This window comes from Ambystoma mexicanum, chromosome 10, assembly GCF_040938575.1.
Source record: "Ambystoma mexicanum isolate Mex_15411 chromosome 10, UKY_AmexF1_1, whole genome shotgun sequence".
Taxonomy (NCBI): domain Eukaryota; kingdom Metazoa; phylum Chordata; class Amphibia; order Caudata; family Ambystomatidae; genus Ambystoma; species Ambystoma mexicanum.
In genome coordinates, this window is record NC_090932.1 from 1,504,370,154 (window position 1) to 1,504,395,296 (window position 25,143).

Here is a 25,143-nt window from a genome sequence, read left to right on the forward strand (position 1 = left end):
AGGCCTGGCGGAATGAAAGGCACCCGCGAGCACAGCAAGCCTGTTGCACCGGCATTGTAAATGAACTGTGCCAGTGCTAGAGGCATCCCCATTCCCATTGAGCCCTATGGGGCTCGAATGGGGATCTACCGGCACCCGTGAAAGGGCAATTACCGGGTCCGGCTGGGCCAGAATACCCTGGTAATTGCCCATTCGTGGGTGCCGGATTTTCATGCCGGTTTGGAGGTAAGGCTACCTCCAACCTCGTAATGAGGCCCAATGTCCTAGTATACATTTTGAAACAAACCCCATCAAATCAATCAAGGCCTTTGATCAAGGTCTCCTTCTCTTAGGAGACTTAGAAAGAAATCCATGTCTACAGCCTGAGATTGTTTAACCTCTACATACGACCAAGAAAGCCACAAGAGTAAGAGCAGAGGAACTATCCCACTGCCGTTGGCGTTTTTGCACAACCACAGCCGGAATCGCCACTACTTTGAACTCAGCACCATCTTGAGTAACACAGTGTGGAGTGCCCTTTTCCAATTCCATCGTGACACGAAAACAAAAAAAAGATACGGTGAATGAACTCACACTGTACGCTTGGCATCCGTCAAGGAGCCAGATGAAAATACTTATAAAGTGACCTACAACGTCTCAAAGAAATAGAGTTAAACAGAGACAACAAACCAATGGGAAAGTATCAAGTACTGAAAATACTAGATATTTACATCCTGAAGACGGCCATTAACACCAACAGAACCAACGGCACCAAGAGAGTGCACCGTATGAGTCAGAAAGTCCGAAACATATGTCGACTTGCCAATAGGAACCCTGTGCATCTTTGTTTCCTATCTCTCACTGTAACAATTTAATATAGGGTATTTTGTGTGTATAAAGTAACCCCTTTTGCCCTACATCGACGTGGCCAAACAAAATAGAGTGGTTAGTAAATGAAATATAGGATCACACGAATGATCAACCGCTCCTGTTAAACCTATGAGGTACACATTATTGTTGGTAGGATCAAATATGCCTGATCCCTCTGTTTGATTATATATGTCTATATTTATAGTATTACATACTGGTTTTTCCCATTTTTTCCTTTCTCTATGTATTTTGTCATCATGCAAGGTTTGGTGTGAAGACACCAGTTAGAGTGTAAGTGATTAGCACAGTTTTTGGTGTTTACATATATAGGCCCTTGCAAGCCTTTTTTACTCTGGGCATAAAATGCTCCAACAATAAAATTAATTTTTCAATGAATATTGCGTGTGGTATAAGTAATCTTAAAATTGCACGAGATTAGCTTGGATTTAACCCTGTGTTTCTCAGGGACTTAAGGTAGGGGTAGTCGACCTATTATCCTTTGCTTTTGCTCAATAGCCTCCCATTGATAGTGTCATCGCCCCGAGAACAAAAAACAGGAAGTACCCATTTTTGAAATACCCCTAAAAGTAATCCACTATGCCAGAGCACGTCTTATTTGGGGTGTGCAGAAATGTGGCTGAAACACCCCCCCGCCCCCACCTGAACTACATTGGATTCCTCTCCAGGCCAGGAGATAATGTTCAAGACAGCATGTATCGTCTACAAAGCAGTCATGAGTAGCACACCAGTGTACCTGGTGGCACACACTCCTCTCGCACAGCAAATTGACCAACCGGCTCAAAGCACAATTATTCGGCAAAGAGAGGACCCATAAACAATTCTTTTTTCATGCTCCCATCCTCTGGAACTTGATCCCGGTATCAGCTTGGAATTAACCCACAATTCCTTTTTTCTTAAAACATGTTTTTATTGTGTTATAGTCATAAATGAAGACTTTTCACAAAAATTAAAACAACAGTGTCATAAAATTCAACTCTTTCAGTACTGATTGTGCCAGCTAACCTGCCCTTTTCATCCAGCCTGACCTGTAATTGTGTATCTTTGTGCAGCTCCAAAATGATTGCTAATAACGACACTGGCAGCCCCCAGCTTTTCAACGTACCCCACAGACGCTCTCTATTTGTCATGTCGAAAGCCTACGATAAATCGATCCAGGCCCCATATAGCATTGCCCCTCCCTTTCAAAAAGACTTGCTACACATGGTACTCATTACGAGGCCATTCAATGAGGTAGAAAGGCTCCTTCGAAAACCTATTTGATGTTTCGATAGAATTCCACTTGCCTCTGCCCATACTTCTAGTTCTTTCAATACGACGCCTGCAAACATTTTACTATCCACGTCTAAAAGCGAGATCGTGCGTTTTCAGATCCGCCAGATCTCCCTTTTTGTAGATTAGGATCATTATGGATCGTCTCCATGAGTCAGGGAGCTGTCTTGTCCTCACCACCTCCTTGAAAAGCACTGATGGCAATCTGGACCACAAACCAATATCTGATTTTAACATTTGGTAAGTCAATTCATTTGGACCTACTGCTCTGGAGGATGAGGATTTTTTTCAATCGGTTCTTCTACTACATCCTGTGTGATATTCAGCTCCCAATTTACTTCCTTTGGGGATTCCAGCATTAAGTCTGAATGGTTCTTATAAAACTTCATCAGGTACTCTCGCCAAACCTCTTCCTGTTTCATACTAATCTGGACACTGCTCTGGGTTATCATAGTTGAGTTAATCAGTGACCAGAAATGTCTCTATTGGCCTAACCTACCACCCTCAGCATCAGTTCGCCATCCTGTTGCAGGTGCAGATGTTTAATAGACTTTGACCAATTTCTATACTCGTTATTTGTAGTTCTCTCATATACGCATCGCCTCCCAATTGCTTCAACTTTAACACACACTGCTCTGCTCAATTTTCTTTTTCTTTCCCATGTCCTGTCGTCAACTCTATGTTTGTGCAGATATTGTGGTTGTTTTCCCATAACATCTGGTGGTTTTAAGTCCCACAAAAAGTTTAGAAAATTATGGGGTTACAAATTGCTCTTATTTCATTATAACACAATGTACTTGTAATATTATTCAATTTGCTATTAAGGTCAGTTCCACCTCTCCCAAATTTCACAACTCTATTTCTCCTTATTTATATTTAATTCCTCCTAAAAATATTCCTCACATTTTTCAATTCGATGGGAAAATGTCCCCACCAACATTTCATGAACGCTTGGTCCCCCTTGTTTCACAAAGAAATGCCTAGATTTCCCAATCAGATCTTTGGACAGGAACACCTCTCTTCCAAGTTACTGCCGGCAGAACGTACCCCTCTATATTCCCGTTGGCCATTAATACATTCCACTCTTTGAGAAAGCAGTGCCAACACTTTCCATTTGCTGTTGGTTCTTTACAATGCTTTCCCCCCGGAGCTCTAGTTCTTAAGCATTGAGAGTTCAAGTCTCTCATTAAGATTATACTAGCCGAGACATATTGTACTCAATTCTCAGGAGCAGGTCTGTCCACGACTGCTGAAAGTGAGGTGGAAGGATCTGGAGGGTTCCAATAAAGATTGATCAATATTAATACTTGACTGGAATTAGTATTCTTCATTTCTGTTTTTACAGCCACAATTCCTGGTCTTTCATTACATAGAAGTTCGGAATTCCTGAAGAGTGAATTTCTACATGCGATCAGGAGGCCCCCAGATGGCCACCCCTTTCCCTTACCAGTGCCCACTGTTGCAATATGGAAAACCCATCCAACTTGAAACTTTATTTCAACCCGGTCTTCTGGAATATGATTAGATCAAACTGATTGAATATATATTCCTTGTTCACCTTATTTTTGAAAGAACTGGAACCCCTCGTGTTCCAACCTATCAATCTCAACTCTTGTTTTACTAGAGGGACTTTTCAGGTTGCCCCAGATTCTGGAAGATCTGCACCAGAATGTCTGGAATTAGGGCCCACAAAGTGGCTTTGGTGTCAAGTTATTTGACCACACACATTTACATTTCTTTCTTGCAACCCTCTACTGTTACAGTCTTGCCCACTCAGACCTTCCGTTTGAAAAGACATTTTTTTCCATTCCCCTTGTTCTACTTTCATACAAAATCTTCAAAGATACCACATAGCCCTTCCTTTGCAAGACTTCACTCACCGCTAGGATGGCGTTTGCCCCCAACTTTGATTGTATACCCCTTTCTACTGTGTTTGTACATTTTGCATGTGGAAACGGGACATACTCTGTCTATTGTTGAGAAGTAGAACAAATCTGAGACCCCTTTAAAAATCAATAGAATCATGCTTCGATTGAGGGGCCTTGACCTCTTCCTTGTCCCATTCAAACGTTTCATCCACAGGTCACCTGAACATTTGCTGGTTTCTTTTTCCTTCCTTCAAAGGTGCCTACGGGCATTGATGAGGGTATAATTCCTTACTCCTATCTTCCTCTGTTTGAGTGTGGTTCACTTTCCATTTTATTTTCTTCCCTTCCTGATTTCATTTTTCTTTCACCTTATCATCCTCTCTATTTTGGCCCAACGGCTCCTTTTCACAACATTCCCCTTTGGTTTCACACTGCTTTTCTGTGAACAGGTTAGTGTCTATCAAGCCCCTGGTCTTCGCTTTCCCTCAGAGAAATATGGGTGTTAACCTTCTGGGTTCTTCTTGTTTTTCTGTTTGAACCCCCACTGAAATTGTCATTGATTTCAAGCCCTTTTCCATGCATATTTCAACTGCTGACTTCAAACCTGATCTTTTGGCCAGACGAACATCTTTACTAGGAGTTTGTGTTCTGCTCTGCATCCTTCATCTTAATTTTAGCAGATATCTCTTTTCCATTGGCTTATGGCAATTTTAACTTTCGATAAAAAATGGAACTGTATCCAACTTCCAAGTCTTTCTTCTTCTTTGATGCTTTGTTTTTTGTTCTTGCATGTTTATTTTTTCCTTATCCTCTGTGATTGCCAAATCCTGCATTTTTTCCAATCTTTTCTTTGTTCTGCCATTAGGCTTACTGCTTGTGTCCTTCAGTTCTTTCATTAACTGATTTGTCAACAAAAGAGGTGATGCAATTTGCTGATTTTGTACATACTCCTCCTCTGAAATCTGCGCCAGACGCACAAATGCCTCGATAATCGGCTCAGAGAGGGGCGTGTCATTCAATGGCAGCTCTGTTTACTACCATCCCACATTTATTCTGTTGATACATCTCTGGGAGTGTGTCAGAGTGTTCTGTACGATTGAGATTACAGTCAGAGCTTTTGGAACGCTGACGGAGTGTCTATCTCCAGTTTCTATTGTCAATAGGCGAGACTAAGCACTCAAGCATTCCGGCCACGGCGTGGCAGAGTGTGTCAGAGTGTTCTGTGTTCCGTGGCTCTGGGCAGATTTGACTATCTGCCATTCCACCACGTGGACTTCCCAGTGCATGTACCTTATGAACAAGTAAGTGTTCGGTGTGATAGCCTGCCATCCCATGAGAGAATTGTGGTGTGTTAAGTGGTGGGATTTATACACGAAAAAGCATTGAAAGCTTGATTTCTAGTTCCTTTCGTTTTTACGTGGTGACTGCAGGGCTGGTCCCTCTGAGCCACGTGTAAATAAGCCTAACAGGAAGTTACCTGTGGTGCTATATATCTCGAGGGTGGTGACTGCGGGGCTAAGCCCTTGAAACCACACCTGCAAAACAATCTCATCATAATGGTGCAGGGTGGTGTATAACTAGAACCTAGCTGTGAGTGACACCACTACAAGTCAAACAGTCGCCAACATGCCGGGTAAAGCCCTAACCAAACCAACAAATCACAACCTAAGGAAGCAAAAACCCTATGGCAAATGTAATGGCTACCGGTGTGCTCCCGTAACGGGGACGACTAATGTGACAAATGCGGAATCGCCCGAAGCTACAAACCCAACAGTTAAATCAGGATCAACAAAGAGTGTTCGCTGTAAAACAAAAGAAATTTCCTCCTTCACAAACAGGAAGTCACAATACCGGCAACCATTGTGGAACAAAATTAGATGAATGTCCAAATTCATGAGGTACTGGATGCAAATAAATCTGATCTGTATTCTACATTTGGGGGAAGGGGTGGGTGTCGATAACAATTCACTGCTGGAACTATGCTATCAGTTGAGCAACTCACTGCGTCCGCCGGAGTTGGTGGAAGTAGACACAAAAGGGAATTAAGTAGTTGTGCACTTGGATACGCACCTGACCTCACATGCTGAATCAGAGTATGCACATACCACGGTTTTTAATACACAACGGCTCTCAGCATCTCCGGATATGGTAATGGACGATACACCACCGCCATTGCACACATTGTGCTCTGAAACAAACAATCCCATAGCCAATTTAACTCATCAAATTTAAACTCATCATCAAACAACAATGTTGTCCATTTGGCTATAAAGGTCTTGCTGAAACTCTGTGGGTGCATTACATGAAGAGGTGCAGAGACATGGCAGTATATTGGGCGCTGTGCTGGATGAGCTAAAATTGGGAAAGTTAGCAACTGAACTTGATGTAGCGCTCAACAATAACAATGCACCGGCTCCCATGATTATTGAATCCAAGGAAGAGCGCAATGCAAATTGGCCTTAGGAAAATTTGTTATCATCTCCCCTGAATTACCCAACACGTCAGGGAAAGCCCTTAAAGAAACGCCTAACAAATGCGGATGAATGGGACCAGTAAACATAAGAAACAACTTACAAACTCAACCATTGTATCACGTGTTTGAACTGCCTCAGCAGACTAAGAAAACAAAAAAGAAAGAAATGCAGCAAAAAACATGTAAACAGAAAAGCGAGGGAACATTGACTCGTTGGCTGTTGAAAGATAACTCCAGCCAAGCACCTGTGGAATTTGAGGATGTACCCGATCCAACAAAAATGGGCAAAGTGGTCCATTGCCTCTTGTCGATAATACAGCAGGACTGATAATTCAACCTATCAATGGCAAAGTAACCGCAACATTGTTAACAGTGCCTCTACCTCCCATAGCTTTGAAAGAGGAACTGGACAATTGAATAGTAACCATCTGCCAGAATACTTCGATTATAAAGAGGGTCACGATTATATAAAGAGGGTCACTATTAACGGCTTAACACTACTGAAATTGTTTACAAAAGTGCCCTTGCTGCGTATCCTCAACTCCAATGATTTCGACATTGTGCAACCCTTGGGCCCACGTTATGACGATGTGACAACGATCCATTGCTCACTTCCAGCTACAGCATCTTTAATACGTGCACAAAATGAATCATTGGAATTTCTGGGAGATAAATTAGACAGTGTTCCTGAATTGAAGTCTGCTGACAATGTATGTGATCAATGTAAAAATTGTCAGAAAAATGAGAGACACCTATCACCAGCACTTCCGGAGAAATCAGTCAACCCAAGCTTTGATAATACACAGGGGTGGAAGTGCTTAAGGAGTGTTGTACCTGGTGTGGCATACTCATGGCCACTCACATTTTGTCTCTGACGGGGGTTCTCTTCCGCCTATAGTAAATTCAAACATCTTTATGTTACAAGAAACATGGTTGTGTCAGGCCTTCTATTTAGATGGTTATGCGATACATAAGACTCTGGCGATGAAGGGTCCATTTGGATGACCTTCAGTGCACTTCTTGATAGGTGTTACTCACAATTTACCCGCCACACCTGTGGTACTTCTAGATAAAGAGGGGAATGTTATTGCAGTGGAAACAAGTTTAGTCCTAGGGGGTATAAATAGATGAATGCTGTTAGTATGTATATATGATCCTCCGGGAATGGATAAAACAGAAACCACCTTTGAGTACATAGACCAGCTTTTTATGACATGGGTGGACATCCATATTCGGATATTATCCTCCTGAGTGGAGAAATGAATGCAAGATACGGTGGATCAACTTCCGGAATGAATTTTGGCCACATATTAAAAAGAAATAATATGTTAATGAAGGATCATAACACTAAGGGTGGTGACTGCCTCAATTTATGGGGGGGCTGGGAACTCACACCCCTTAATGGTCGACTGCCAAATTACATCCTGGGCAACCTACTTGGATTGTGGGCAACAAACATGGAACCATAGATTATATGTGTGGGAATGGACCATTGTTAGAATATGCATCAACACTATGCGTAGAACCCACTGAGTATAGCAATCATTGCAGATTGGAACTATGCCTGAAAGGAATTGGTGGGAATCTTATGGAACTGGGACCTTGTGACTTCTAAACCAACCAAGGAGGGAATGGAATGTATTGGTCTGAGGGTAATACTAAGGGCGTGTAGATCACTTGTCAATGTGCTAGTAGATGGGGACAAATATTTGACAGATCTCTCGGCAGATGGCATTGAATAGTGGATTAATGAAACCTCAAAACAATTGGGGGTGATGAAGGGAATACCTCAAGCAAAGCTTGGAGAGAGAATAACTAAACCTTTTGATATGGAAGTCCAGCTGGCCAAACGTTAAGTGCAGAGACAGGTGCGAACCATAACGAGATCTGCACAGGAAATCTTGATTAATATTTTAAAAATCTAACAATGTATATCGTAATTTGCATAAGAAACGTAAAGCACTGGGCTTGACAGATAATTGGCAAAAGCTGTTAGAGGTTATGAGCCATAACCCTAAAACCATATGGCGTACTTTGTCATTGGCCAAAGACCTAAAAGATATAAAGAGAATCATAAACCCTATCCCTGAATCTATTTGGCGGATGTTTATTGAATCAAAGATGTTTAAAAGTCTGAAGAGCCCTGAAAAAAAGATGGGAGTAAATCACCCTTGGCCCCTGTATTTCAATTGGGAGTGCATATTGGAAATTATCAGAAAGGCAAAACACTCTAGGGCTACTAGCCCAAATGGCTTAGCAATGGCAGTGTTGAAAGCAGATCCGACAAATTGGGCAATGTTGCTTAAAGCATGTCTGCAAAGGAAGATCCCTCAATCCTGGACCCGATCTATACTGGTGCCTGTTTACAAAGCTGGAGACAGGTTGGTACCTGAACATTATTGCCTGCTGTCCCTATTAAACACTACAGGGAAAGTGTTTGCAACATGTGGCTTAAAACATCTGCAAACATGGGTGGATGAAAAAGATCTATTGCATCCACTGCACACCCGTTTTCGAGCAGGCGCCAGTATGAATCTTAATTTGAGAGTCCTGGATAGACTGATTAACAATGTAAGAGGTAAAACCAACCCTTCCATGAAGATAACCGTCATGGACTTTAAATCCGCTTTTGATTTAGTCAATGGGGAATGACTCTGGGAAAAAATGTCAAAATGGGGGTGCCCTAGTTGGTTACTGGAGATAATCAAAGGTTTGCATAACAATACGACTGCAAGGATAAGACTGGGAAAGAGAAATCACCCATCTTGCGAATTTGCTATAAACAGCGGAGTCAAGCAGAGATGTATGAAGGCACCCCTCCTTTTTAATCTGTACCTAGCCGATTTGATCCGCTGTTTAGAAACAATAGCAAAATAGTCGCCCAAAATTGACCAAGATCGAATTACATCAAATTTTGTATGCAGACAACATTGTGCTATTAAGACATACTATAACGGGAATTAAGGGCCTTTTAGAAGACCTGGTTAATTACGCTAATGAAAACGAGCTGATCATAAATTTAAATAAAACAAAGGTGATGTTGGTATTGTATAAAAAAATAAATAGGGTGTGTATTGAAACACAAACAGGACAAATTCAGTACGCAACTCTTTATAAGTACCTTGGACTTAACCTGATGCATAATGCAAGCTACAATAAAATAATAAAATATAAGACCACGAAGGCAAGGCAGTTGATTTTCTTGATGAGCCGGTTTGCAAGAGGTAAGGCAGGCTTCTCAATGAGTGGGATCCTATTATTGTATAAGCAATCTTTCTGCCCTGCTATATTATGTGGATTAGAAGCCTTGTAGATGACTAAATTAGAATGGCCAAACCACATTGAAGGGTTCTTCTGGCGTAATATTCTGAATCTGCCACAATGTAACCCTATGGAGTATTTGCGATTAGAATTAGGCCTACAATTTTTAAAGGCAATGGTGATGAGACGGAGTGGAAACTATTCATCCGTACACAGACTATCAGCAAAGATAAGCTAATGGCTCGTAGGGCCACTTATAGCCACAAGGAGACAAGCACTGCTGACAAATACCTACTAATTATAATAGAACAATTCGCAACTATAAATTGGCAACTGGACTTCCGTCGTGCAACTAGCTTTGAGAAATTAAGGGAAGTGTTTGCGAGGAAGATAGCACCTAGGAACTCTGCATGGCTATGCTCAGGTGTCACGAGTGGGACATAGATTTATGGGTCCCCTACCTTATCTTCTGATGTGCCCTGACCCTGAGGTAATAAGACTCAGACTTCTGACCAGGATTGACCAACTTCCGGTGCTTACATCATTGGGCAGCCGTCTGAAACTGAATGAAGATTGTAGATGCTCCAGAATCTGTAAGTATCCTGTGAATAAAGAAACCGTGAGACATATCTTCACGGAATGCCCAAAGCTCAGCCCTCTATATATGACATGCCTAGGGCACCTAGTACATAATTATGAGACAATACTAGAGCACACTTTCTGAATCTACTGTCTTAACACTAACTCCATGTCAATACACACTGCTTTGTATCAAATCTGGTTGAACATTAAAATACACATTGTAAAGGAACATAAATAACAAACTTAGAAGGAAAACCTATTCCCACTAAATTAGGTGTTAGACCGGTTTATGATGCCAGACGATAAATAAGTTGCCTGTATTCCAAAGAATGTAGGGGCTGGCTAACCAGATTTAAGGGTGTATATGATGTAATTGACTGTTAAACAGTAGGAATTAATTACATATTTATTAGGCACTTTGATAGAATTTAAAGAATTTATGAAATTTAAGACTGTGAATGATTTTTTAACATCTTTTGATATTGAAAATGTTTACTCCCATACATAAATGGCAGATTGATTAAAATCGCCCCTATGATTGGGAAACTGTAATGGAATTGCAAGTGAAAATTGAATTGGATTTGGAAAGTCCGTTTTAGGAATATTTTAACAATACTTTTAGAATATGTAGAATGAAGTATTTGAAGTGTATTTGACAAATGATGCTAAATGTTTTATATGTCTTACATGTTAAATGTGAAAGTGTATGTATTTGTAAATACAATAATACGTAAAAGTTCTATGAACTAAAATGTATAAATAAATATACATCTCTTGTGTCATAGCTTTCACATTCTAATTCAATGTTCTGAATTCACTACTCGCACCCTCCCAATTGTCTTGCAAAACCGTCATGAAGTCTGATTGTCACTTTGTTTCAGATTTTATGTCTGTCAAGGCATCTTCCACTTTTGAATTTATTGGAGTTTTTAATCCCACTAGAGTGCTTTCACTCTCCTCCACTTCTATAGTTAATTCCATGCACCTCACCTCTTAGTATTCAAATATTTGTACTAAGGAGGTTAGCACAAAGTTGAGCGTGAAGAGAGTAGGAGCGCTCCCTTCACTTGAGTTCATCTTCACTGATGCTCCCCTGCCAATAAGAGTCTCTTTCTCCTTGTGTTGCTCCTCTTTTGAACTTCAGGCCAATCTCTGGCAAAGCCGTCGCTAAAACTGAGATGGGATTCAGCTTAAACATTTCCAGAGATGTTTGAGGGTTAGCTTGCCCTCCTTTCCCCGCATTCCTTGGCTTGGGGGTGGATAGATGGTCTCTTCTTATTTCTCGACTCTGTCCCAATATTTCCGTTGTCTCACATATTTCAAGCTGGACAACATCGTTCAAACTACGACTTTTCAAGATTGGGAAAAAGTCAGATATCATTTTTTTTTACGTGGTTGCTGTGTGTATTCTGAACTTTTGGCTTGTGCTTCTGTTGAGGCTAAGTGAGTCAGTGTGGAGATTTTCAAGCCTACCACTTCCAACTGCACATTATAACCTGAGGACAAGGGTGCCTGATTGTCATAAATTAAATTCTACTGCGATATTAACACTCGCGACTGCAAGCTTGGTGCAGGTTTGAAGTGACTCTTGGATTGGTTCTTTACTCTACTTCCTTCCCACGTTGATTCCTCAAATTCTGGGGATCTCAGATCGTCCCATAATGCCCCACTTCTCAAATTATGTGTGCGCCATGGTTGGTCTAAATTGAGGACGGCTTTGTGTTGTATTTGCACCGTTGTGGGTTACCCTGCTCCCGCGTGTGCACCCGCCTTCAGTGTTTCTTCACTTAACATTGATTGTTTCTTCGTTCTGCTGACAAAACACCCGGATACAACACCCGACTTCAAGGATTTCAATGAGCCGAGCGTCATCCTGGGCGTGCTTCTCATCCACAAACCAAAGCCTAATTATGACCAGCACGCCCTCTTGGTTGGCGATATTAGTTGGATTAACTGTGTTTTGTTCATCAGTCAGACTGCAGAATTTCGCCAGCACCACAGCAGACCTCTCTGATTTGCACCAATAAAGGTCTTTTAAATGATTCCTTGCTGCAGGCTCACACACTCTGCCTTGAGCAGTAGAAACAACAGAAAGACTGCAGAATGTTGCCAGCACCACAGCAGACCACTCTCTGCTCCGCTCCCTGCGCCGTGCGAATAACAGTGTTTTAAATCATTCATTGCTGCAGGCTCACACACTCCGCCTCCAGCAGTAGCAACAACAGAAAGACTGCAGATTTCACAAGTAGCACAGCAGACCACTCTCTGCTCTCTGCAATTCTCTAATTTCGCAAATCTATCAAAACGTGACTTTTTCAACAACACCTGACCAAGGACTAATGCCAATGGAACAGACCACAACTCAGCACTGCGCTACTATTAAAAGATGCCAATATAGGGGGGGCGCTGTTGCGCACGACGAAGATGGCCGCCTGAATCCTGAGCTCCTGCTCGAGTACAAGATCCGTCCAGAAAACATCCGTTTTGGAGCCACCTAAGCACCCACAAATAGCTGTGTAGACGAGCCGAGGTCTGGTCTCCAAATCCTAGTGGAAATCGGTCTCTGGCGCCGAAGTTACGCCGCTCTGAATTTGGCCCGACTGGTGTTGGGAGCGCGATCCGGCTCGGAGTTCCAGGCAGAGGCAACGTGGAGCCGTGGACTCTGGCGAGGAGGAGGCCGAGTGGGGGCGGGGCCATTGTCAGCGGCCCGTGCCTGACTCGCGCCTACGCTGAGCAGCTGCGGACTGAGAGCTGTTCGGCCGTGAAGACGAGGAGACGTTGTGCCCCCCTCAGGTACGATACCCGCTACTCTTCTGTGGCCCCACACCCCGGAATTTGCATCGGAGACGCCACTAGACACGGCGGTGACATCCTGTTACGCGGCTGCCCGTGGCAGGGAGCCGGCACGTGGGGCGCAGAGGAATTGGCCCCGAGTGATCTGACACTCCCAGTGGACGGGAAGCCGGTCTCTGTGTTACGTGCGGGCCCACGGCCACTAAGACATTACATAAATTTACAGAGGCCAAAGCCCATGGCTTCGTGAAGCAGCGGGAGGTGAGGGGCCCCTGTGCCAGTGAGGGGGGACTGACGGAAACGCCCTACTAGCGGGCAACATTGCTCCTGATATTACATTGCACACCCTACATCCGTGTAGTCTGCTGCGGAGTCCTTGCCTCCCGGTCCCCATCCAGAACTATCTGTTTGTCGTGGGTGCACATACGCAGGAGATTACACTACCTTTGGCGACTTCAGGCACGGTCGCCCTAGCGCATGAAGCCCTGTGCTGGTGGCCTGGCCGACCCCACGCGCTGGTGGACACCCAGTCATCTATATAGGCCCTCTTTGGCGTAAACTGTGGCGCGCCCTGAGTTTTGACACCTAACTACGTGGGAGAAAATATCCATCGCTGGTGCCTAACATTGGGCCTTGGTGCCCTGGTGCTGGGGTCCCTGCTGGAAAATCTACAGACGTCTTGGGAGCAAGGGGGGTGAGGCGGAGGACCCCTGTTGCCCCAGCAGCAAACTCTGTCGTCCTGATCCAGGTGGCTTCGCTGAATATCCATAAACAACGGGCCGGGGCTGGCACCATGGGCGAGCCGCACAGGGCTGGGAAGGGAGGCAAGACGCCCAGCAACAAGAGGAAGGGTCCTATGGATGCATTTACCGGCAGCCAGGCGCCGGACGCCATAACTGAGGTGCACGCTGACGCTAATGAAACCCCACCTGCAGACATTGAAGGACGGGAGGACAAGCTGACCATGCTTGTGGAAAATGGATTCCGAGCAGTGAACATGAAACTGGACGATATAGTGTCTACCATTGGCTCCCTGAAGGCAAGAGTTGAAAAAGAGAGCATACGTGTCAGTGTTGCAGAAAATATAATTAGCAGTAACGAAGACGCTATCTCACAACATGGTCGTGACATCGCTCAGCTTAAGGAAGCCATGACTAAAATGCAACATAAATGCGAGGATCTTGAATCTAGATCAAGACGTAATAACATCCGTGTGGTCGGCGTGGCGGAGTCACTTGGGAAAGGCCAAATGGAGAAACAACTTGAACAACTGCTTAAAACACTATTCGGTCCCAAGTCATTCTCCGAACATTTCTTGGTGGAGAGAGCCCACCGTACTCTTGCCCCGGCCCCCAAACCAGGTGCTCCCCCTCGCACAATAATTGCACGGCTGCTTAACTATAGAGATAGGGACACAATCCTGCGGCTGGCCAGGGAGGCTGGTACGCTTCAACACGAGGAATGCCGAATACATATATATCCAGACTTTTCTGCCGGGGTCCAGGCGAGCAGGCGATCATATGAACCAGTCAAGAGACTCCTTAGAGACCGCCAGATTCCATATGCTCTGATGTTCCCGGCAAAGATGAGGATCCAACATGCGGGTAGGGCGCATTTTTTCGAATCCCCGACTGAGGCCACATAGTATATAGAGACTTCCATACCTCTCCCCCCCGAGGGTGGGCAGGCTGGCACAGAACAATAGACCAAGACCCGAGGACTAGGGATCTCCGGCGACCGGATTGGTCTGTATCCTAATGTAGTATCCACTGCAGCCTTATGGGTCCTACAAGCAGGGCGGCTCCATTCCATGTGACTATTGGAGATTGGAGCCAATCAGGCGGCCATGTGAGGCAGCATGGCTACCCCAGGAATGTTCCACAATTGTTTTTGGGTACATCGTCAAGTTGGGGGTGATGATGAGGGTGGGAGGGAGGTAAGAGGGGTTGGAAATGGGTGTTCTTGGTGTGGAAATTTGGACCACCTGAAGGGGTTTCATTCGAATACAAGGTTGGCTTCGATCAATGCCAAAACAAGCTCGACCACGGTTATTGAGTGGGTCAATATTCCGCAGTTGATGTGGGCGGTGGGTGGGACAAAGTTGGGGCAGATGTTGTGGGTTCCTGGTGTCAGATCGGGATGGTTTGGGGAGTTTCTGTTTAAAGGAGTTCGATTGTTAAAATCAGTGATCGGTTGCATGGCAGAATGGCCGTATCACTTGCGACAGGGGAGAGGCTACGGACAGATGATTTTTACAACATGCGGGTATGGCACAGGCTGATAGGGGATTAGAAGTCAAGCTACTCTCCTGGAATATTCGCGGGCTTAACAACCCGGTGAAGGCGAGGAAGGTGGCAGCATATGTTACACGCCACAATCCTCATATTCTTTTGATTCAAGAGATGCACGCACTAGGTAATATCAATTCTGCATTCCTGCCAAGATGGGGCCCCCAGAGATACTACACGGAATACTCAACACAGTCTAGGGGAGTGTTAACCCTCATACACCCCAAGCTGTGCTTTAAATACCACTCCAGTAAAATAGATCCGCTTGGCAGATATGCACTAGTCTGGGGGGAGTTGGCGGGATACCAATTAATACTTGTTAATACATATGGGCCAAATGTGGACGATCCACAGTTCTATTGTACGATACTTGATATGCTGACTACGTCAGGGAAGGCACTGATAATCTGGGGCGGCGATCTCAATACTATTTTGGACCAGTCCCTTGATCGGTCCTCTACTGCCCCCAGGGCCCCCTCCAGAGCCGCATTGGTTGTGCGGCAGTTGATGGAACAGATGGATGTGGTAGACGCTTGGTGCACACTGCACCCTACTGAGAGGAAATTCACCTTTTACTCTTCTCTCCATGATTCCCATTCACGTATCGATTACTGGTTCATTAGCTCACCCCTGGCATGGTCACCAGTTGCGAAATACACCCACGCACCCTCTCTGACCACTCACCAGTAACACTTGGCATTCAGCTGGGTGATGCCCCTCCTCCAGTTAGACGGTGGAGGATGCCCCCCGCCATACTCAGGGACACTAATATTTGTGAAGCCCTCCATACTGAGATCACGGAATTTATTGAAATAAATGAGGGATCGGTAACCACTTATGCTACTCTCTGGGAGGCATTCAAGGTCTGGATCCGGGGTACTATCCTGGGCAAGTCCACGGGTATGCTTAAAGCTGTAAGACGGGAGCTGGACGCAGTCGAAACTAAAATAGGCCTGTTACAAACTGAATATAGCGCCACACAGGACAAGGCAACACTATCGCAAATGCATGTCGCGTTGAAGGAATTCAACGCGTTAGCTAGCAGGGAAGTCTTATACATGGCTGCGCCTCTCAAGGCCCGTAGATATGGGGAGAGTAATAAGGCCGGGAAATTCTTAGCCACCATGCTTAAAACAGATAGACATCGGAGCCCAATCCCTGGTATTTTGACACCCACTGGGGCTTTGGTTAAGGAGCAAGACATTAATTCCACCTTCTCTGAGTTTTATTCCTCCCTTTATTCCAATCATGACATCAAAAATAAAGAAGACACGTTCCGGTATTTGGATAGCCTAGACCTCCCTACACTGACCACTGAGACCCGTAACATACTGCATTAGCCCATCACTATTGAAGAAATCGTAGAGGCCATTAAATCTCTGTCAGGAAGCCGTGCCCCCGGCTCGGATGGACTTAGTGCGGAACTATATAAGGAATTTAGGACTGAACTAGCCACCCTATAGTTAAAGGTGTGGGAGGAGGCGATGGATCAAGGGAACCTTCCAGAATCGATGCGTGAAGCTATTATTACTGTCCTCCTGAAACCCTGTAGACCTGCACATGACATGGGTTCGTATAGACCGCTCTGCTTGATTAATACCGATGCGAAAATTTTCGCCAAGGTGTTAGCCACCAGGCTCCTGCCGTACATGTCGATCCTTGTTCACCCAGACCAGGCGGGCTTTATACCAACTAGATCTACAGCTCTCAACCTGAGGCGCTTGTTTAATGTTATGGCACACATTGATCCCACAACAAAGGCTGCCGTGGTGGCCCTTGATGCCGAGAAGGCCTTCGATTCCGTGTCCTGGTCTTATCTCTTCCCAGTGCTTCAACGATTTGGCTTTGGCCGATACTTCATCAAATGCGTACAGCTACTATATACTCACCCGACTGCTAAGGTTCTGACCAACGCCACTTTGTCCCCCTCGTTTAGGCTCTACAGAGGTACCAGGCAGGGCTGTCCCTTTTCACCTATACTTTTCGCACTTACTATCGAGCCGATGGCGGAACATATATGCCAGAACCACTCACATAGAGGGCTTAGGATGACCGCCCCCCCCCCCAGATCATTTCACTATATGCTGACGATACCCTGCTATATGTCCGCGACCCAGTAGAGAACGTACAGCACATAATGTCGGACATACATGAGTTCTCGGAATATTCAGGGTACAGAATCAATGTTCCCAAGACCGAAATATTTCCCCTTACGGATTGTACGGGTAACATCGCTGCAATTGCTGGGCTTAGGCTCACCCCGACTCAAGTACGTTACTTGGGTATTATGGTGGCCAGGGACAAACAATTGTTATATACACAGAACCATGGTGAACTGTTACTGAGTTTGACGACCAAGTTCCAAACATGGGCTAGCCTTCCCTTGTCCTTGTATGGTAGAGTGGCTATTCTCAAAATGGTAGTCTTACCCAAACTCTTATATTATTTTAACAACATTCCGATATGGCCCGGCAAGTCCTTTTTCATGAAACTCAAGTCGCTCGCCTCTAATTTCGTTTGGAATGGGAAGACGGCCAGATTGGGGTGGGATAAGATGGTGGAACCATTCTCACGGGGTGGCATTGCTGCGCCAGATTTTGAACTATATTATCTGGCTGCACAGGCTCAATTTGTTAAACACTGGCTTGACCCTGATGACACATCTCCCCACATCCCCATGGAGAAACATGCTGATCGCCCCAATGACATCAGATCACTTCTTCTTAACCCTGTCTATGGAGACACATGCCCGTTTGACCCGGTATATACAACCATACGCGCCTGGGCCAAGATATATAACAGATTAGGCCTTGAGACCCCCTATGACCCGGAGGTCCCCCTGTGGAACTTCTCAAGTATATCCCCAACATTTGATAAAGCCATTCAACAATCCCCGGATCCTAACAAGTTATTCACACTAAGGGACATGTTCCCAAATCTCACTGACTTCATCATCATGGTGGGAGGAGGCCCACTTAAACGCTTTCAATATCATCGTATGAAAACTGCTTTTGCGGCAAGATGGCCATCTTTCCCGTTGGAACCCCAGGTACATGAATGTATTAGGGAAATAGTATCCCCTAATAGTCACAATAAAGGGGTCTCGTTGGTATACTCACTAGTACAAACCCACTCCCCGTCACATAATACGATAAGAGAGATCTGGGAGCGGGATACGGGCACTCAGATTGATGAAATACGGTGGTCACGCTTCTGTCAACTCACCAGATCCGTCTCTATGAATGCGGGGCTACGGCTGATCCAGTTTAAATTTCTGAATCAGCTCCACTATGCCCCCGCCAGACTGGCCAAATTTGTTGAGTGTTGCACGGGAGCCTGCCCCAAGTGCAATGCACCAAACGCTAGCCCCTACCACATGTACTGGTCATGCCCTTTGATTATGGAATTCTGGCGGGAGGTGGCAGAACTCCTCGAAGACATAACGTCGATTCCGGCGACCCTGTCCCCCTTAAAGTACTTGCTTGGTGACATTGGTAAGGTGAAAGAAACTACGAGGTGTTTATTTAATATTTCATGTGTTGTCGCCAAGCGCTGTATCCTTAAATCATGGAAGTCTACAACTGCACCATCCAGAGCCAATTTCTTAAAAGACTTATGTTTGGTAAACGACGATGAAGAACTTTTTGTTTTATCGGTCCCGACACAGTGTCGGCCTAAAGACATTTGGTCGCTGTTGCGTATTTATTTGTGTTCCCAGATACCGGACGAGGATGCTACGCCTCTCCCTTCGCCATGATGTGGGATGTTTGATGTGTTTTTCTTGCTACTCTGTATATATGTGCCAATACTGTACATGCCTCAATACCTTGTCAAATTCTTTCTTTTGTGGACGGTCTGAATGCTAACCTGCTCTCTTAATAAAATAAATGTTTAAAAAAAAAAAAAGATGCCAATATAAACGCTGGCTATCCAAATCCTATAGAGCGTTCTGCCGGTCTGGAGCTAGGTCTGCACTTTAAATAATAAAATAAAAAAGAAATACAATGATGGGGGAACTCTACTGAATGGCACTGACTGGTCTTTGAGAATCCTAGGTTCCTCTTCTTGACCATAAGCCTGGGGAACACAGTCATTAAATATGTGAGGATAAAGAGCATGAGAAAAACACTAGTTTACATGGGGCTAACTACACTTCCCTGCTAAAGAGGAGGGGAGGAAGGATAGCTCTGGGGCAACGCGTTTGTCTTGGAAGCAAGGCAACGTGACGCAACGCAAGTTCGGATCCTGATCCCGCGCTTAGCGCTTAGAAACCACTCGCTGGTATTAAGCCATTATAAATTAACAATAAAAATAAAATAAATACATAAAAATACAGCAGTAGACTATTCTCCCCAGAAGCCAGATAGAACAAAAAAAATTAACCTAGTCCAGAGGATCGTCTACCCTTTTTCAGAGTCTGCCCACAGCTTTTTTGAATCCATAAAGAAGGCCATTAGCAACTGTTGTAGAGGGGAAAGAAAGAGGAGCACTCCATCGAAAAAGAAAATCGGGGCTAGACTTACCAAATACGTCCCTGTGTTTCAATGCAGATTCATATTCTTTCACTTATGATATGATATGATATGGCATTTGTAACGTGCCTATACACAAGTGTTTCAAGGCGCGACGAGGCAGGGTGGGGGAACAAGGGGAGACAGACAACGATCCTACTAGGCCAGGTGTCAATCAGATCGCAAGGGTAGAAGGGAAGGGAAAAGTGCATGGGGGAAAGGGAGAGGGGAAAGTGCAGTACAGGGTTATTAGCATACAGCATACAGGATAAATAACAAGGGCCAGCTGGTGGCAAGTGTGAGGTAAGTGCAGACAAGTGCTGGGAAGGGGGGCTGTAGGGATACAGACACAGTCCCGCAGTGCAGGGGTTGCCGGGGAGGCAGTGCAGGGAGAGTGGCTGGGCCAAGGACCCCGAACGGTGAGTGGCCCAGTTGCAGATTCAGTGCAGTTTCAGTAGTATTAGCAGGGGAGAGGGGGAGAGAAAGCGGAGGCAAAGAGGAAGGTTTTGAGGTGCTTCCGGAACCGGAGATGGTTCTCCTCAAGTTTCAGGGAGGCAGGAAGGCTGTTCCAGAGGGAGGCCCCTGCAGCGGAGAGAAATCTGCCCCCAACTCGTTGTTTGGAGAAGAGGCTGACCCTGAGGGAGTTGGAGGCGGATGAGCGAAGAGTTCGAGAAGGAAGTTATTTAGGAAGTGAGAGTTGAAGGTATTTTGGCCCAAGGACCCAGACGGCCTTGTGGACAATGCAGAGGGTTTTGAACTTGATCCTCGCAGTCACTGGGAGCCAGTGTAGTGATTTCAGTCCTGGAGAGATACGGTCCCTGGGCTTGAGGCCAAGGACACGTCTCGCAGTCCTGTTCTGGATGAGTTGCAAAGGGCGGAGAGTAGAGGCGGGCAGATTTAGATAGAGGCTGTTACAGTAGGCCAGCTTCGAGAGAACCAGGGCTCTAGAGACAGTGAGCTTCTGGGGGAAGGAGAGGAAAGGAAGGATACCCCTGAGGAGGTGTAGCTGGTAGTGTGACTTCTTAGAGACGTCGGATATGTGAGGAGAGAAGGAGAGTGTGGAGTCGAAGATGACCCCGAGGTTTTTTGCCTTGCAGGTGGGAGCAGGAAGAGGGCCCCGAGAGGCCGGCCTGAGAGCAGCAGGGAAGGAGGGAGTGGGAGTGCCGATGAGTAGAATCTCAGTTTTACTGGCATACTGGCATTGATCAGAATGCAATGACAAGATGGTGAAAGGGCATAATTAAGAATGTAAAGATATCATAACACTGTTCCTCTGGGATTGAGCATCAGCTCTATGATCACAGTACCGAAACCGATCATTATAAGCAAACCATACCTGAACATACTGCACACCCTAGCAGATTGGCAGAATATCATTAAGAGGGAGCAACTCAAAGGGGAGATCTGTTGAACCATCTCAGTGATGGACAACTTAGACAGTTCAGGCTTTGTTGGATTGCATGCTATACAAATGGCACAAATGAATGGAGCCTAAAATTCCTATCCCAGATGCAAAAGAGTAGGGTGATTTAGGCATGCCCCTGCACCCACGCACGTCCAATTTTCAAATGACTAAATCCATTGATGACATTCATGATAAAAGGAGGGGAGTGGGTGCAATGACCCACCTGAAAGTGACACAATGTTTGGGAGCCCACCAGGACAAATGGGAGAGGAGACAGAAATCCATCTACCCTGTCCAGCGGGATGCCAGAGTCACATCCACCAACATGATTACACCATCTCCCACATTGACAGAATAGTTATAGACAGCACTTACATAGATTTTCCAGAGAGCCATTGCAACTGCCCACTGGCGCATTCCTCGCTACTGGCATATGATGCAGTAATTCCTGGTGCAGTGCAGCCTCCGCTCTAAAGATGATTAGAAGGCAGTTGGCCCTAATAATTGATTAATACAGATGCGGATGCATTGATAATGATGAGGATGTGCCCACCAGAGCGCAGGCACCGCAGCAGTAGCACCAGGCGTCTCAAAATACGTGTTGCAGCCCAAGTGTTTGACCCTGGGTTAAGCATTGTAACTGCCAGCTCATCTAAAATGTTTCTCGTTACATGTTCTTCTCCCCCCCCCCGCCCCCTTCCTGTTGGGCTCACTGCAGTGACCAAGTCGGACAGGCTTCTAGAAACCAATCGTTTTTTTGCAGTTTTAATGGAGTTTTGCTAATTTTCAGGAAATCTATTTGAGTAAATACTGTGTAGGTTACCTTGAGAGTGATGCTGGTCTTTCACAGGCAATGTCTGGCTGCTTGCCAAATATCTAGCAAAGAAAACAGTAAAGTTGAATGTACAAAAAGTGCCTTTGTACTGTTTTCTTTGCTAAATATATGGCAAGCAGCCGCATATTGCCTGTAAAGGACCAGCGCCACGCTTAAGGTACCTAAAACACAAGTCTTGCAATCCATTTTAAGGTTGGGTATACCATATCGGTTCGTGGTGCAGCAAAAGTCAATTTATTCAGAATTTTGAACGATTAGCGTCGAGTGAGCTGTACTACCCAGAATCTGTACTCTAAAGTATCTTAGTAAATGGATTGAGAAACCCTGATGAAGACTCATTCAGGAATGGTCCGGTAAATCTGGTCATTGAAAATCCAAAATTGTCAGTGCCTCACCCCAGATGTACAGATGTAACATTTGGTCCCACATTCCCACCTGAACTCTTTTCCAATACTTTTTGGGCATACCACAAGGACAATCTAAAACAGACAGATAAGCCCGCCATCAGGATTATGGCTGTGGTTTATGACAAATTCTTAACAATTAACTGGCTCAATGCGACTAGACCATGCATACAGCTTTGCAGGAGAGAAACAGATAAGATTTGGTACCTGTAGACCCACACTTTCCTCGAGACTAAAGGGAGATCTATTTCAGGGGGATGTGCAGGTATTTAAGGTCTAAGCAGTGCTAGGAATGGATAGTTCTGTCATATAAGCAAGCAGAATATCACTGAACCCAATGAGGTCCCGGGACTTTTCACCACATTTTTTTTTCGACATTTTCTTTTCGAAAAAATGACTTTCGACATTATTGGTTTCTACATTATGACTATAAACACAGACAAAGACAGAGATGTAACTGGAAAACGGCATGATAGAGAATGAACGCAGTGGATACTGGTGGGAGCAACAAAGCGCAATAGTCACTGTCAAGTGAAATCTGTTTGCAATAAAGATTGTGACGAAAAATATAACATTGAAGACATTAGTTTACATTCACATCGAGCAAGTGCAATAAAGTGCAGCTTTGGAAAGGAGCATGTTCAGGATATTTGAGAACTCGCTAGAAATGGTCGGCCTGCAGTCCATGGTTTGCAATATACTTCCTGCCTGGCATATGGTGACAATGTCTCCTGGCTGACCCTTGGTGTATATGTATGTGCGCGTGCGGGGTAGTTGGGTGAGAGGGATGTGGCGGCCATTGGGGCCAGGTGCCACCACTCCCTCTCTGCTCGGCCCAGGAGTGGTCTGAGGAGGATCCCTTTGTAATTCCTTAAACAACCATGTGAGGAGGCAGGGGCTTGTATTGGTATCAGAAATGTCTGACACGGTGGGTGTATCAGCAGGGTTGCCCGCGATGAGGTCCACCCCACTCAAATCCTGAGAGTCTTTTAATTCCCCTTCCTCCTCACCTGATGAAGACGAGAAGTCCAACTTCCTTCCACGAGGTCGATGAGTAAATGTTCTCCTCTCCTTGTGTAGATAGGGTCTGCCTCGGGAGGAAGCCACCGCGACCCCTTGGGAATGAATTCGCGGGGACTCCCCCCCGTGACAGACAAGTACGGCAAGGGGAAAAGCCTAACGGCACAAAAACCCCTTTGGAGTGTAGGTATCCGATGGTGCGGAACGAAGGAAAATCCAAAGCCAGCTGAAATGCGGGATACTGGCAAACTGATGGTAGGGAAGCACTAAAGGCAAGGGGGGGGGACCAGAGAGAGAAACGGTAAAACAAGTAAGGTAAGAGAAAAAAGGTGGAGAGCAACCGTGCCCGCGAAACAAGAAGGAGCACCGGTAAGGGAGAGAGGGCAACAGGCGGAAATATAGGATAGGAGCGGAACTCCGCTAAGCGAGAGAACTGTGGAGCGCAAGCAACGAAGAGGAAATCAGTAGTTGCAACGCGCCGAACTGCCGAGCGCGAACAGAGAAGTACACACAGCAGCGGCCATGTTGGAAAAGACTAGACTGAAAACAGCGCTAGTGAGCACAACGTGGCGGCACAGTCAGACGACCGCCATGTTTCCACCTCTTCCATAACCGCCAGAACCCAGCGGTTGTGACAGTATGCCCCCTTCGAAGTCGGGTTCCCCCCGGCTTGTCGGGATGTAATCTGTGAAACCGACGCAACAAGAGGGGAGCATGTATATGGATCCGAGGTTCCCATGTATCTTCCGAGGAAGGATACCCCTTCCAATGAATAAGATATTCAAGGCGACCTCTGTGATAACGTGAATCCCGGATATGGGAGACCTCGTATTCTTCAGAGGTGGGAGCAGGCAAAGTAGGGAGACTGGGGGTATTCTGTTTCCTGTTCCCTGATTTGAAGGGACGTAATTGAGAGGCATGAAAGGTCGGATGTATGCGACTAAGATTGTTAGGCAGTTTGAGGCGATAAGCCACCGGATTGATCCTGGATAGAACCTCGAAGGGACCAATAAATCGGGGGGGATAGTTTAGATGGGTGTACCCAGCGGGGTAGAAACTTAGTGGACAGCATGACTTTAGATCCTCTTTTCCACTCCGGAACAGGTCTCCGGTGTTTATCCGCTTGTAGTTTGTTACGGGTATTAGCCTTTAAAAGACTCTGGTTGGCGGTGTTATGGGCTTCCTTTAACCTAGACAAAGAGTTTTCCAAGGATGGTATGGGAACCTCAGTCCAGGAGGTAGGTACTATGGATGTAGGATGGTACCCATACGTACAAAAGAAAGGGCTGATTTCCAGTGCGCTGTGTACTGAATTGTTATAAGAAAATTCAGCTGTTGGTAAGAGGGACACCCAGTTGTCCTGTTGTTGGTTGATGAAACACCTCAAATACTGCTCAAGAGTACCGTTTAGCCTTTCTGTCTGCCCGTTGGTCTGTGGGTGAAACCCAGAAGACAGAGCCCTTTCGATACCCAGCAGACTGCACAAGGCTGTCCAGAACTTAGAGGTGTATTGGCTCCCACGGTCAGACACGATCTTGTTGGGGAGACCGTGTAATCTGAAGAT